This window comes from Sapajus apella, unplaced genomic scaffold (genome assembly GCF_009761245.1).
Source record: "Sapajus apella isolate SASKATOON/1434 unplaced genomic scaffold, GSC_monkey_1.0 scaffold22, whole genome shotgun sequence".
In the NCBI taxonomy this organism is placed as follows: Eukaryota; Metazoa; Chordata; class Mammalia; order Primates; family Cebidae; genus Sapajus; species Sapajus apella.
Genome location: NW_022436962.1, coordinates 29,018,594 through 29,031,927, shown reverse-complemented (window position 1 = coordinate 29,031,927; position 13,334 = coordinate 29,018,594). Strand labels below are relative to the sequence as shown.

The 13,334-nt window shown below is 38.1% G+C and overlaps 1 protein-coding gene and 1 pseudogene across 18 annotated transcripts in view; both read left to right on the top strand.

The window, feature by feature from the left end:
- CDC42BPA (CDC42 binding protein kinase alpha) overlaps nt 1-13,334 on the top strand; it is a 327,338-nt gene that overhangs the window by 30,018 nt on the left and 283,986 nt on the right. The window lies entirely within an intron of this gene.
- Nucleotides 11,337-11,924, top strand: LOC116559054 (annotated as a pseudogene).

Sequence of the window (13,334 nt, the reverse complement as noted above, 5' to 3'; positions counted from 1 at the left end):
CATTGAAAACATGCCTAGTGACATAAACCAGACATATATGATTCTACTTATATGCAGTATGTAGAATAGGCAAATTTACAGAGACAGAATGTAGATTAGTGGTTACCAGGCATGGGATGTGGTGGTGGGTGGGGGAGGGAATGGGGAATTATTGCTTACTGTTTACAGAGTTACTGTTTGGGGTGATGAAGTTTTAGAAATAGTGGTAATGTTTGTACAACATTTAATGTAAGTAATGTCACTGATGTACACTTAACAATAAAGTGGCATATTTTGTTATATATATTTTTCCACAAAATTAAAGTTAAAAAAATCCAAACAAGTCATGACTTAGGTTCTGCTGTTTTCACCATTTTTCAAGTGAGGTTTAGAAGAAATAAGTAACTAGTATAAGTTTATGTAGCTAAGTGGCAAGCGTCTAGACTTGACTCAGGTTTGTCTGATCCCAGATTCCATATTTTTAATTAGGTGGTTCTCTGCTTTCAGAAATAAAAGTGGAGGTGCCTTCTTTCCTATTATTTATTTCCATTCTTTGGCACAGAAATTACCTCTGATTCTTTGCTTAATTGTTTGACACATATCTTTTTCCTATACATTCACTTAAGTATTTGTGTACATAAACATATGCGTACAACTTTTTCTTTAATTTACATAAATGGCATAATTGTTAACATTGTTTATGTGAATGCTTTTTTTACAGTATGTATTAGCGAAGCTTTTGTTAATTCATGTAGGTCTACTTCATTTTATTTGCCACATATATTTTGTGGTGTGAATATATGTGGGTATAGTGTTCATGGCATGGCTGTCCTGTAATTTATATACCATTTTGGTATTTCCTAGGTAGTTTCCAGTTTTCCATTCTAACATACAGTGTTTCAGGACTTGTACATATGCTCAGAAGTGAATTTTTTGGGCAAAAGGAATGTACATTTAAAATATTTAAAGTTACTGCAATATAATATTTCTTCCCTCACAAAGGATACCAGTTTAAACCTCTCACACTGGTATGAGAGCCCTTGTTTCCTAGGAACAGAATATTATCAGTGTTTTTTGCCTATCCCATGGTCAGTAATTGATACTTTTTACATTAGTATAAAAATCTCTGATTTACTTCTAGATGTTAGACATTTTCCATATGATTTTCTTTTTTTAATTGCCAATGCCTATTTTTCTAATATTAATATTAGTGATTTATAAAAACTATATGTTCTATGTGTTAATTTTTTGTTGTGTAAATATTTGTTGCAAATATATTTTTCCAGCATTGTTTTATTTTTCTTAAACTTTGTTCATGTTATTACTATTATTTTTTTTTTAATTGTATTTTGGTTTTGGGGTACATGTGAAGAACATGCAAGATTGTTGCATAGGTACACGCACGGCAACGTGATTTCCTGCCTTCCTTCCCTTCACCTGTATCTGGCATTTCTCCCCATGCTATCTCTCCCTAACTCCCTATCCCCCTCTGTCCCTCCGCTATTTTCCCCCAACAGACCCCAGTGTGTAATACTCCCCTGCCTGTGTCCTGTGTTCTCATTGTTCAACACCCGCCTATGAGTGAGAACATGCAGTGTTTGATTTTCTGTTCTTGTGTCAGTTTGCTGAGAATAATGGTTTCCAGGTTCATCCATGTCCCTACAAAGGAAACGAACTCATCGTTTTTGATGGCTGCATAATATTCCATGGTGTATATATGCCACATGTTCCCTGTCCAGTCTATCATCAATGGGCATTTGGGTTGGTACCAGGTCTTTGCTATTGTAAACAGTGCTGCAATGAACATTCGTGTGCACATGTCCTTATAGTAGAACGATTTATAATCCTTTAGATATATACCCAGTAATGGGATTGCTGGGTGAAATGGAATTTCTGTTTCTAGGTCCTTGAGGAATCGCCGCACCGTCTTCCACAGAGGTTGAACTAAATTACACTCCCACTAACAGTGTAAAAGTGTTCCTATTTCTCCACATCCTCTCCAGCATCTGTTGTCTCCAGATTTTTAAATGATCACCATTCTAACTGGCATGAGATGGTATCTCAATGTAGTTTTGATTTGCATTTCTCTAATGACCAGTGATGATGAGCATTTTTTCATATGTTTGTTGGCCTCATGTATGTCTTCTTTTGTAAAGTGTCTGTTCATATCCTTCGTCCACTTTTGAATGGGCTTGTTTGTTTTTTTCTTATAAATCTGTTTTAGTTCTTTGTAGATTCTGGATATCAGCCCTTCGTCAGATGGGTAGACTGCAGAAATTTTTTTCCCATTCTGTTGGTTGCTGATTCACTCTAATGACTGTTTCTTTTGCTGTGCAGAAGCTGTGGAGTTTCATTAGGTCCCATTTGTCTATTTTGGCTTTTGTTGCCAATGTTTTTGGTCATGAAGTCCTTGCCTATGCCTATGTCCTGAATGGTTTTGTCCAGATTTTCTTCTAGGGTTATTATGGTGTTAGGTCTTATGTTTATGTCTTTAATCCATCTGGAGTTAATTTTAGTGTAAGGTGTCAGGAAGGGGTCCAGTTTCTGCTTTGTGCACATGGCTAGCCAGTTTTCCCAACACCATTTACTGAACAGGGAATCCTTTCCCCATTGCTTGTTTTTGTCTGGTTTGTCAAAGATCGGATGGTTGTAGATATGTTGTGTTGCCTCCAAGACCTCTGTTCTGTTCCATTGGTCTGGATCTCTGTTTTGGTGCCAGTATTATGCTGTTTTGATTATTATAGCCTTGTAGTATAGTTTGAAGTCTGGTAGTGTGATGCCTCCCGCTTTGTTCTTTTTGCTTAGAATTGACTTGGCTATGCGGGCTCTCTTTTGGTTCCATGTGAAGTTTAAAGTGTTTTTTTTTCCAGTTCTGTGAAGAAGGTCATTGGTAGCTTGATGGGGATAGCGTTGAATCTGTAAATTACTTTGGGCAGTATGGCCATTTTCACTGTATTGATTCTTCCTAACCATGAGCATGGAATATTTCTCCATCTGTTTGTGTCCTCTCTTATTTTGTTGAGCAGTGGCTTATAGTTCTCCTTGAAGAGGTCCTTTACGTTCCTTGTTAGTTGTATTCCTAGGTATTTTATTCTCTTTGTAGGAATTTTGAATGGCAGTTCAATCTTGATTTGGCTCTCTTTAAGTCTATTATTAGTATATAGGAATGCTTGTGATTTTTGCACATCGATTTTGTATCCTGAGACTTTGCTGAAGTTGCTTATCAGTTTCAGGAGATTTTGGGCTGTGATGGGGTCTTCTAGATACACAATCATGTTGTCTGCAAATAGTAACAATTTGACTTCCTCGCTTCCTATTTGAATACCCTTTATTTATTTTTCTTGCCTGATTGCTCTGGCTATAACTTCCAGTACTATATTGAATAGGAGTGGTAAGGGGCATCCTTGTCTAGTGCCAGATTTCAAAGGGAATGCTTCCAGTTTTTGTCCATTCAGTATGATATTGGCTGTTGGTTTGTCGTAAATAGCTTTTATTATTTTGAGATACGTTCCATCAGTACGTAGTTTATTGAGGTTTTCTAACATAAAGGGCTGTTGAATTTTGTCAAAGGCCTTCTCTGCATCAATTGAGATAATTATGTGGTTTTTGTCTTTGGTTCTGTTTATGTGGTGGATTACGTTTATAGACTTGGCACATGTTGAACCAGCCTTGGATCCCCAGGATGAATCCTACTTGATCGTGGTGGTTAAGCTTTTTGATGTGCCGTTGCAGTCGGCTTGCCAGTAATTTATTGAAGATTTTTGCATCTATGTTCATCATGGATATTGGCCTGAAATTTTGTTTTCTTGCTGAGCCTCTGCCGGGTTTTGGTATCAGGATGATGTTGGTCTCATGAAATGATTTGGGAAGGATTCCGTCTTTTTGGATTATTTGGAATACTTTCAGAAGGAATGGTACCAGCTCCTCTTTGTATGTCTGGTAGAATTTGGCTGTGAACCCATCTGGACCTGGGCTTTTTTTGGGAGGTAGGCTCTTAATTGGTGCTTCAACTTCAGACCTTTTATTGGTCTATTCAGGGTTTCGACTTCTTCCTGGTTTAGGCTTGGGAGCATGCAAGTGTCCAGGAATCTATCCATTTCTTCCAGGTTTACTAGTTTATGTGCATAGAGTTGTTTGTAATAATCTCTGATGATGGTTTGAATTTCTGTGGAATCTGTGGTGATATCCCCTTTATCATTTTTTATTTAATCTATTTGATTATTCTCTTTTCTTTTTTATTAATCTGGCTAGTGGTCTGTCTATTTTGTTGATCTTTTCGACACACCAGCTCCTGGATTTATGGATTTTTTGAAGGGTTTTTTGTGTCTCTTATCTCGTTCAATTCTGCTCTGATCTTAGTTATTTCTTGTCTTCTGCTAGGTTTTGAGTTTTTTTTTGATCCTGCTCCTCTAGCTCTTTCAATTTTGATGATAGGGTGTCAATTTTGGATCTCTCCTTGCTTCTCATGTGGGCATTTATTGCTATATATTTTCCTGTAGAGACTGTTTGAAATGTGTCCCAGAGATTCTGGTATGTTGTGTCTTCGTTCTCGTTGGTTTCAAAGAACATCTTTATTTCTGCCTTCATTTCATTGTTTATCCAGTCAACATTCAAAAGCCAGTTGTTCAGTTTCCATTAAGTTGTGCGGTTCTGAGTTAGTTTCTGAATTATGAGTTCCAACTTGATTGCACTGTGGTCTGAGAGACTGTTTGTTATGATTTCCGTTCTTTTGCATTTGCTGAGGAGTGATTTACTTCCAATTATGTGGTCAATTTTAGAGTAGGTGTGATGTGGTGCTGAGGAGAATGTATATTCTGTGGATTTGGGGTGGAGAGTTCTGTAAATGTCTATTAGGTTTGCTTGGTCCAGGTCTGAGTTTAAGTCCTGGATACCCTTGTTAATTTTCTGTCTCGTTGATCTGTCTAATATTGACAATGGGGTGTCAAAGTCTCCCACTATTATTGTGTGGGAGTCTAAGTGCCTTTGTAAGTCGTTAAGAACTTGCCTTATGTATCTGGGTGCTCCTGTATTGGATGCATATATATTTAGAATCGTTAGCTCTTCTTGATGCATTGATCCTTTTACCATTATATAGTGTCCTTCTTTGTCTCTTTTGATCTTTGTTGGTTTAAAGTCTGTTTTATCAGAGATGAGAATTGCAACTCCTGCTTTTTTTTTGCTCTCCATTTGCTTTGTAAATCTTCCTCCATCCCTTTATTTTGAGTCTTTGTGTATCCTTGCATGTGAGATGGGTTTGCTGGATATAGCACACCAATGGGTTTTGGCATGTTATCCAATTTGCCAGTCTGTGTCTTTTGATTGGGGCATTTAGCCCATTTACATTTAGGGTTAATATTGTTATGTGTGAATTTGATCCTGCCATTTTGATGCTAGCTGGCTGTTTTGCCCGTTAGTTGATGCAGTTTCTTCATTGTATCGATGCTCTTTACCATTTGGTATGTTTTTGGAGTGGCTGGTACTGGTTGTTCCTTTCAATGTTTAGTGCCTCTTTCAGGAGCTTTTGTAAAGCAGGCCTGGTGCTGATGAAATCACTGAGTACTTGCTTGTTCGCAAAGGATTTTATTTTTCCTTCAGTTATGAAGCTTAGTTTGGCTGGATATGAAAATCTGGGTTAAAAGTTTGTTTCTTTAGGGATATTGAATGTTGGCCCCCACTCTCTTCTGGCTTGTAGGGTTTCTGCTGATAGATCTGCTGTGAGTCTGATGGGCTTCCCTTTGTGGGTGACCTGTCCTTTCTCTCTGACTGCCCTCAGCACTTTCTCCTTCATTTCAACCCTGGTGAATCTGACGATTATGTGCCTTGGTGTTGCTCTTCTTGAGAAATATCTTTGTGGGGTTCTTTGTGTTTCCTGGACTTGAGTATTGGCCTGCCTTGCTAGGTTGGGGAAGTTTTCCTGTATAATATCCTGAAGAGTATTTTTTAGCTTGGATTCATTCTCTCCATCAAATTCAGATATGCCTATCAAATGTAGATTAGGTCTTTTCACATAGTCCTATACTTCTTGGAGACTTTGATCATTCCTTTTTACCCTTTTTTCTAATCTTCCCTTCTCTTTTTATTTCATTGAGTTGATCTTTGACCTCTGATATCCTTTCTTCTGCTTGGTCAATTCGGCTGTTGAAACTTGTGCATGCTTTGCGAAGTTGTCGTGCTGTGTTTTTCAGCTCCATCATTTCACTTATATTCCTCTCTTGAGTTGTCCATTCTCGTTAGCATTTCATCAAATCTTTTTTCAAGGTTCTTAATTTCTTTGCATTGGGTTAGAATATGTTCTTTTAGCTCACAGAAGTTTCTTACTACCCACCTTCTGAAGCCTGATTCTGTCAATTCATCGTACTCGTTCTCCATCCAGCCTTGCTCCCTTGCTGGTATGGAGTAGTGATCCCTTGTAGGAGGAGAGGCATTCTGGTTTCGGGTGCTTTCATTCTTTTTGTGCTGGTTTCTTTCCATCTTTGTGGATTTATCCACCTGTCGTCTTTGAAGTTGTTGACTTTCAGATTGGGTCTCTGAGTGGACGTCGAGTTTCTTAATGATGAAGTTATTTCCTTTTGTTTCTTAGTTTTCCTTCCAACAGTCTGGCCCCTCTGCTGTAGGACTGCTGAGGTCCACTCCAGGCCCTGCTTGCCTGGGGATCACCTGTAGTGGCGGCAGAACAGTAAGGGTTGCTGCCAGTTTCTTCTTCTGCTATCTTTGTCCCAGAAGGATACCCACCAAATGTCAGTCTGAGCTCTCCTTTATGAGGTGACTCTTTGGATATACGGGGGTCAGGGAGCTGCTTGAGGAGACAGTCTGTCCTTTATAGTAGCTCAAGTGCTGAGCTGTGATCTCTGTTGTTCATGTAGAGCTGCTGGGCAGGTAAAGTCTGCTGCAGCAGAACTCATAAACCCCCCACCCCTAGCCCCTTATTTTTTTTTTTTTTTCCCCCAGGTGCTCTGTCCTGGGTAGTTAGGGCTTTATTTATGAGTTTCTGTTGTGCTGCTGCCTTTTTATCAGGGCTGCCCTGCCCATCGAGGAGGCAGCCTAGTCACTGTCTGCCTGCAGAGGCTTTGCTGAGCTGCTGTGTTATCTTTTACCTTATAGGAAACTTGTTTTTTATATAGGCAAATCTTTTTATTGTTAATACTTCTGGCCCTAAGGCTTTGTGTTGCTAAAACAGCTTTTTTCATTTCAATATTGTGTGAATATGCTCCATTATTTTTTCCTAATATTACTATAGATTAAGAAAAATTTCTTTAATTATGGCATTATATTTTGAGTTATGTGAGTTATGAATTAAAGCTTTTTTTCCAAATAGTTCATCTTTTCCCCGTTTAAAATATCTATATCTGAGCCCGTTTCTGCTTCATTGTTCTCTTGGTTCAGGGGTCAGTAGACTGACACACGAGACAAATCTAGCTTACTGCCTTGTTTTTTTAAACAAAGATTTATTGGAACATAGCCCCACCCATTTGTTTACCTATTGTTTCTTTAGTTTTGATTATACAAGGGCTGAGTTGAGTCATTGGCACAGAGACTAAAGAGCTCATAAAGCCTAAAATATTTACTGTGGCCTTTATGGAAGAAGTTTGCCAACCCCTTAATTAGTCTCTTTCCTAATTTCAGACTTTTTAAAAATAAAAATATAAATATGGGCTGCGCACAGTGGCTCATGCCTGTAATACCAGCAGTTTGGGAGGCCCAGTTTGGCAGATTGCTTGAGTCCAGGAGTTTGAGACTAGCCTGGGCAATGTGGCGAAACCCTGTCTCTACAAAAAATACAAAACTTAGCCAGGTGTAGTGGCGTGTGCCAGTGGTCCCAGCTACTTCAGAGGCTGAGGTGAGAGGATCGCTTGAGTCCAAGAGGTTGAGGTTGTGGTGAGCTGTGATCACACGAGTGCACTCCAGCCTGAGTGGCAGAGCAAGACCCTGTCTTAAAAATACACACACACGTGTACACCCACACATACAAAATACACATATAAATATGTATTAATGGGTATGTCTCTTTCCCCGTATCACACTGTTTTATTTATTATTTTATATTTATATACACCCTGGTGGGGGATGGGTCTTTCCTGCCAGATATCAAAACTAATATAGTAAAAATATAATCTGGTATTGGTGAAGAAACTGACTAATACAGAATTGGCAAACTTTCTATAATGGCTACAGTAAATATTTTTGGCTTTGTGAGCTGCATAGTCTCTGTGTCAGCTATTCAACTCAGCCCTTATGTCATGAAAGCAATTGAAAACAACACATAAAAAAATGGATGGGGCTGTGTTCCAATAAAAACACCTGTGTTTTAAAATTTTTTCTTGATTATTCTGCATTTCCTTTTACATCTGAACTTCAGAAACAATTGTTAACTTCAAGTATCACATTAGGGTTTCTCTTAAGAAAAACTTTAAAATAAATGTTACTTTTCAGAGATTAGATACATTTTGCCTACAATTTTGCCATTTTGACATACTTGATTAAGTAATCAGTACTAGTTTCAGTGTCTGGGACATGGTAGGTGTACAGTACATGCTGTTAGTATGAATGGTCCAAGATTCTTTCTGCCATATCTTTTCCTGGTGATATTGTTTGGCTCTGTGTCCCCACCCAAATCTCATTTTGAATTGTCATCTCTGGGTGTTGAGGGAGGGACCTGGTAGGAGGTGATTGGATCATGGGGGGCAGTTCCCCCATGCTGTTCTTGTGATAGTGAGGGATTTCGCATGACATCTCATGGTTTTAAAAGTGGCAGTTTCTCCCGCACTTGCTTGCTCTCCCTCTGCCTTGTGAAGAAGGTGCCTGCTTCCCTTTCACCTTCTGCCATGATTGTAAGTTTTCTGAAGATTCCCCAGGTGTGTGGAACTGTGAGTCAATTAAACTGCCTTCGTTTATAAATTACCAAGTCTCAGGTAGTATCTTTATAGCAGTGTGAAAACGGACTAAAATATCCTGGAGAATCGCCAGTCTGACAGGTATAGATATTCATTAACAGGTATCTGTGGCCTTTTATCTGATGGCATCTATGCAAGTTGCATACATGACAGATGATAATAGATTAGTCTGTCATTTTTTAAATGATTAAGGGTCATCAAATATTTCTAAAACATTAAAATATTATAATACTATTCCTTCCCTCCGTCACAGGCCTTCTAGTAGATGATCCCATCTAAGTTTTAGGAGACCATTGGATTCCCAAAGTGATTTCATTGTGTAGAATTATGTATTCTGTTATATATTTTAGTAACTGATTAGAACTGAAATGGATATAGTAGAGATTTAATTCATGAATTATTTGTCATTCAACACTAAATGTGAATTCTTGGCTGAAGGAGCTTACGCAAACAAAATCTATTTTGTTATAAAAATGTATAAATTAAGCATTTTCTTAGTAGGACCAAACTTTATGTGATACATTAGAGTGACTTAACTTTTCTTTTGTAATCTTGTAATATCCTTCTATAGACATTTAAAGTTTTACTTCTTTATTCCTTCCCCAGCAACTTTAATATTTTCCTGCTCTTTCTGATCTCATGCTAAAGAGTGTATACTAGATGGTCTGGTTGTGAATCCTAGTTCTTTTATTTATTTGAGTATTTAAGGGCCAGCAAAATTGTCAGAAATTAGTTTAAAAACATAAATATGGCCAGGCACGGTAGCTCACACCTGTAGTCCCACCACTTTGGGAGACTGAGGTGGGTGGATCACCTGAAGTCGGGAATTCGAGACCAGCCTGACCAACATGGAGAAACCCTGTCTCTACCACAAATGCAGAATTAGCCGGGTGTGGTGGCGCATGCCTGTAATCTTGGCTACTCAGGAGGCTGAGGCAGGAGAATCACTTGAACTTGGTAGGTGGAGGTTGTGGTTAGCTGAGATTGTGCCACTGCACTCCAGCCTGGGCAACAAGAGCGAAGCTATGTCACAAAAAAAAAAAACACAAAAAAACCAGTAAATTAGGTCATATAACTTAAATTCTTTTGTTTTCTCATGTAAAATGAAGCTAGTAATGCTACCTATCTTCATACTTTGTTGTGCGTCTTGGACAAGTTGGTATGCAAAACATAAAATGCCAAGCTTGTCAAATGGAATTTATCTGGAGATTATGAATTCTATTCTGATAGCCTAATTGAGAAAAAGTGCCACAAACACGTGTAGTTTCAGTTTACAGATGTGGAGATAAGTTATAGACTAGTGAGCAAAATTTCCAGGTGAGATTATCTTTCCACTGGAAGGAATTATATTTGGCTTTATGCTTAATATTTTTAACAGCATTTGCTTGGCCATAACAGAGAATACAACTAACAGTGACCAAAAACACAAGAACATTTATTACCAAATTAGAAGTGTTGAGGCAGGCAATCCTGAAGTTGGTTCTCTGGCTCAGCAGTGTCAGAGTATTAGATTGGCAGGCCTCTGAAGCTCTCCTGTTTTTCCTTTCATGGTACAAGCCAGCTTGTAAAAGACAATATCATTGTACTAATAGCTAGAGTAGAAAGAGCATTTGAGAAAGGGCTTCCGTTTTGTTCTCCTTACTCATTAAGGAAAAGACCCTTCCAGAAGCTCTCAGGCCCTTTCTATTATTGGTCAAAATAATATAAAGCAACTTTCACACAGATGCCTGACCAAACAATGGAAAAGGGGAAAGGGCTTACAATGACTGGCATATACCAATTATAATTAATCATCTGGGGTAAAACAAATTGCCACTACGCAGAAATAGGGTCTGTCAGTGAGGAAGAAGGAAAGAATAGTCGTTAGGTAACTAGGCAGTCTGCCACATTACAATATTCATTTGTTTAAAAGTAGCTTACAAAGTAACAGGGTTTAAAGTAGTGAACAAAGTGGACTTAATCCCCTGAATTCTTGAGGATTTTTTTTTTCTTTCTCTGTTTAAGAGATGGCATTTTTGTTGGGATATTATTAGGCATTTTCTTGTCTCCTGAATGCTTGTGTTAGAGCTCAAAGGGAGACCTTCTTTGGACCATAAGTTTAAAAAAAAAAAAAAATTCCTTAGAAGAAAGGCATTCACTGAAAAATGTTTTATTCTTACTATTATGTATAAGTATTTCTAGTTTCAGAGAGAAGGAGAAACTGGGGTCTAAAGGACAATATACCCAAGATCAAATAGATGGGAAGTTCTGATTGTAATATAAGTTAATAATTTTTGAATCTTTTTAATGTCCCATGTACTGTACTTACTACTTTACATAAATTGGTTTATAAAATCCTTATGACCCTGTGAGGGTTATGAGGTGTAGGTACCTGTACAGGTAGGGAAATTAAGCCTTTTCTGTTTAAATAACTTCTCAAGGTCTCAGAGCTACTCAGCAGCAATCAAACCAACACCTCAGGGCTGATGGGTGCCAAAGTGTGCAGCATTTGCATGCTTTGGTGTTTGTGTAGCCAGTCATCCTTCCACTATGGAAGTGGTTCCTGGGATCTTAGTACAAAGCGTGTTAAAGTTTCTGTTAAATTTTGGTACTGTTAGCTTTACCTTGGATATAATGCAGTGCAGGATTTTTTTCCTACTATGTCCGTGAAGCCAAATCTTCAGTGTGGTGACAGAAATTGCAGGAAGCAGCAGGAGTAATATAAGAAAAAGGTTACAGGATTGCCCAAACGAGAGGCTATACAAGAAGAGGAAGAGATAATCCATGAAGATAATGAGTGGGGTAATTAGCTGGTATCTGAGGTTTCAGAAGAAGAGTTGAACAATTCTTCAGGTCCAGTTCCAGACTAACCTGAAGGAATTACAGTGACATACACAATTCCAAAAATGCAAGAAGATTCTGTCACTGAGGTAACAGTGGAAGATTCTGGTGAAAGCTTGAAAGACCTCATGGCCACGATGAAGAATATGTAGATAATGGACTGGCATATATTTTATTTCTTATGTTAAAGCCTCTTCCCTTGAAATTAAGAACAAATTTTAAAAACTGATAAAACTTAGGGCAACATTAATTAATGTATACTCTTAACTGGATTGTTACACTTTTTGAAAATTCTGTGACTTGTTTCTCCCCACTCCAACTAAATCATTAACTCTCCTAAAATATATGTTTTATTCTATTAAGAAAACCTCAAAGGATACTGTAGGGTATAAATCTTTTTTTTTTTTTTTTTTTTGAGAAGGGGGTTTCGCTTTTGTTACCCAGGCTGGAGTGCAATGGCGTGATCTCGGCTCACCGCAACCTCCGCCTCTTGGGCTCAGGCAATTCTCCTGCCTCAGCCTCCTGAGTAGCTGGGATTACAGGCACATGCCACCAGGCCCAGCTGATTTTTTGTAGTTTTAGTAGAGACGGGGTTTCACCGTGTTGACCAGGATGGTCTCGATCTCTTGACCTTGTTATCCACCTGCCTCAGCCTCCCAAAGTGCTGGGATTACAGGCGTGAGCCACCGCGCCCGGCCAGGGTATAAATCTTATTTGAAAACATAGCCATTGAAACGTTTTTACCTTTTGGAGTGGGGGAATGACGAATCTCACCCTGTAATCTTTTTCTTTCCAGTAATCCCTTGTGTCTGTTGTATGAGGACATGGACATTAAAGCAGTACGTGATCCTCAGATATAAGGAGAAGGACAAGGCTTATAGCTTATTGATGCTGGCAAGCATCTGCTTATTATGTTTGGAATTGCTTTCTATAAGAAAATTGCCCTCTACTACTAACTTGACCAACAGGGAATTTAAAATAGTTAACCTATGAAATAACATTCTCTCAAATGTTTGCTGATGAAATACAAGTTGAAATGTATTCATTGAAAAAGTCTGTAAACCTGTGGATTATGTATTCAAAATAAGACAAAGGCAAATAAAAAGCAACTGTCTTCATGAATAGACAAAGTTGCTTTCAGGAAGTATGAATTATATTCTGTACTGACTAACCAAAGAATAGAAATTATTGCATTTGTGGAACATGTATCTGGAGTTACTATACTTTACTGCAGAGCAAGGTGTAAATTTAGACCAAGATCTGTCCATATTACACTCATTCTTTAGGCTACTCCTGGATACTTCATTTAAATTTGATTCTTGAGGTAGTGAGATGTCGGCAAGGTTTATCTTGTATAGTGGGCATAAAAGAAAAGTTCTAAATTGCCTCTGCAATGAGTTATAGTCAGTGGGGGAGAGTATCAATTTCCCTGATCGCGACCACCAAACTGTAAATTGATGTAAATTAACTTTCTCTGGAGTTGCACACAAATAATGAAGACTTAAGAGAACCTTGGTTGAAATAAATTTCCAGTTGTTTGCAGACTAATTGATACCATACAGGCGTAACCATTAAAAAATTATTATATAAACTACTATATTATATAAACTATAATATTTTAGCTTTTCTGTGTTAGAAAATGAT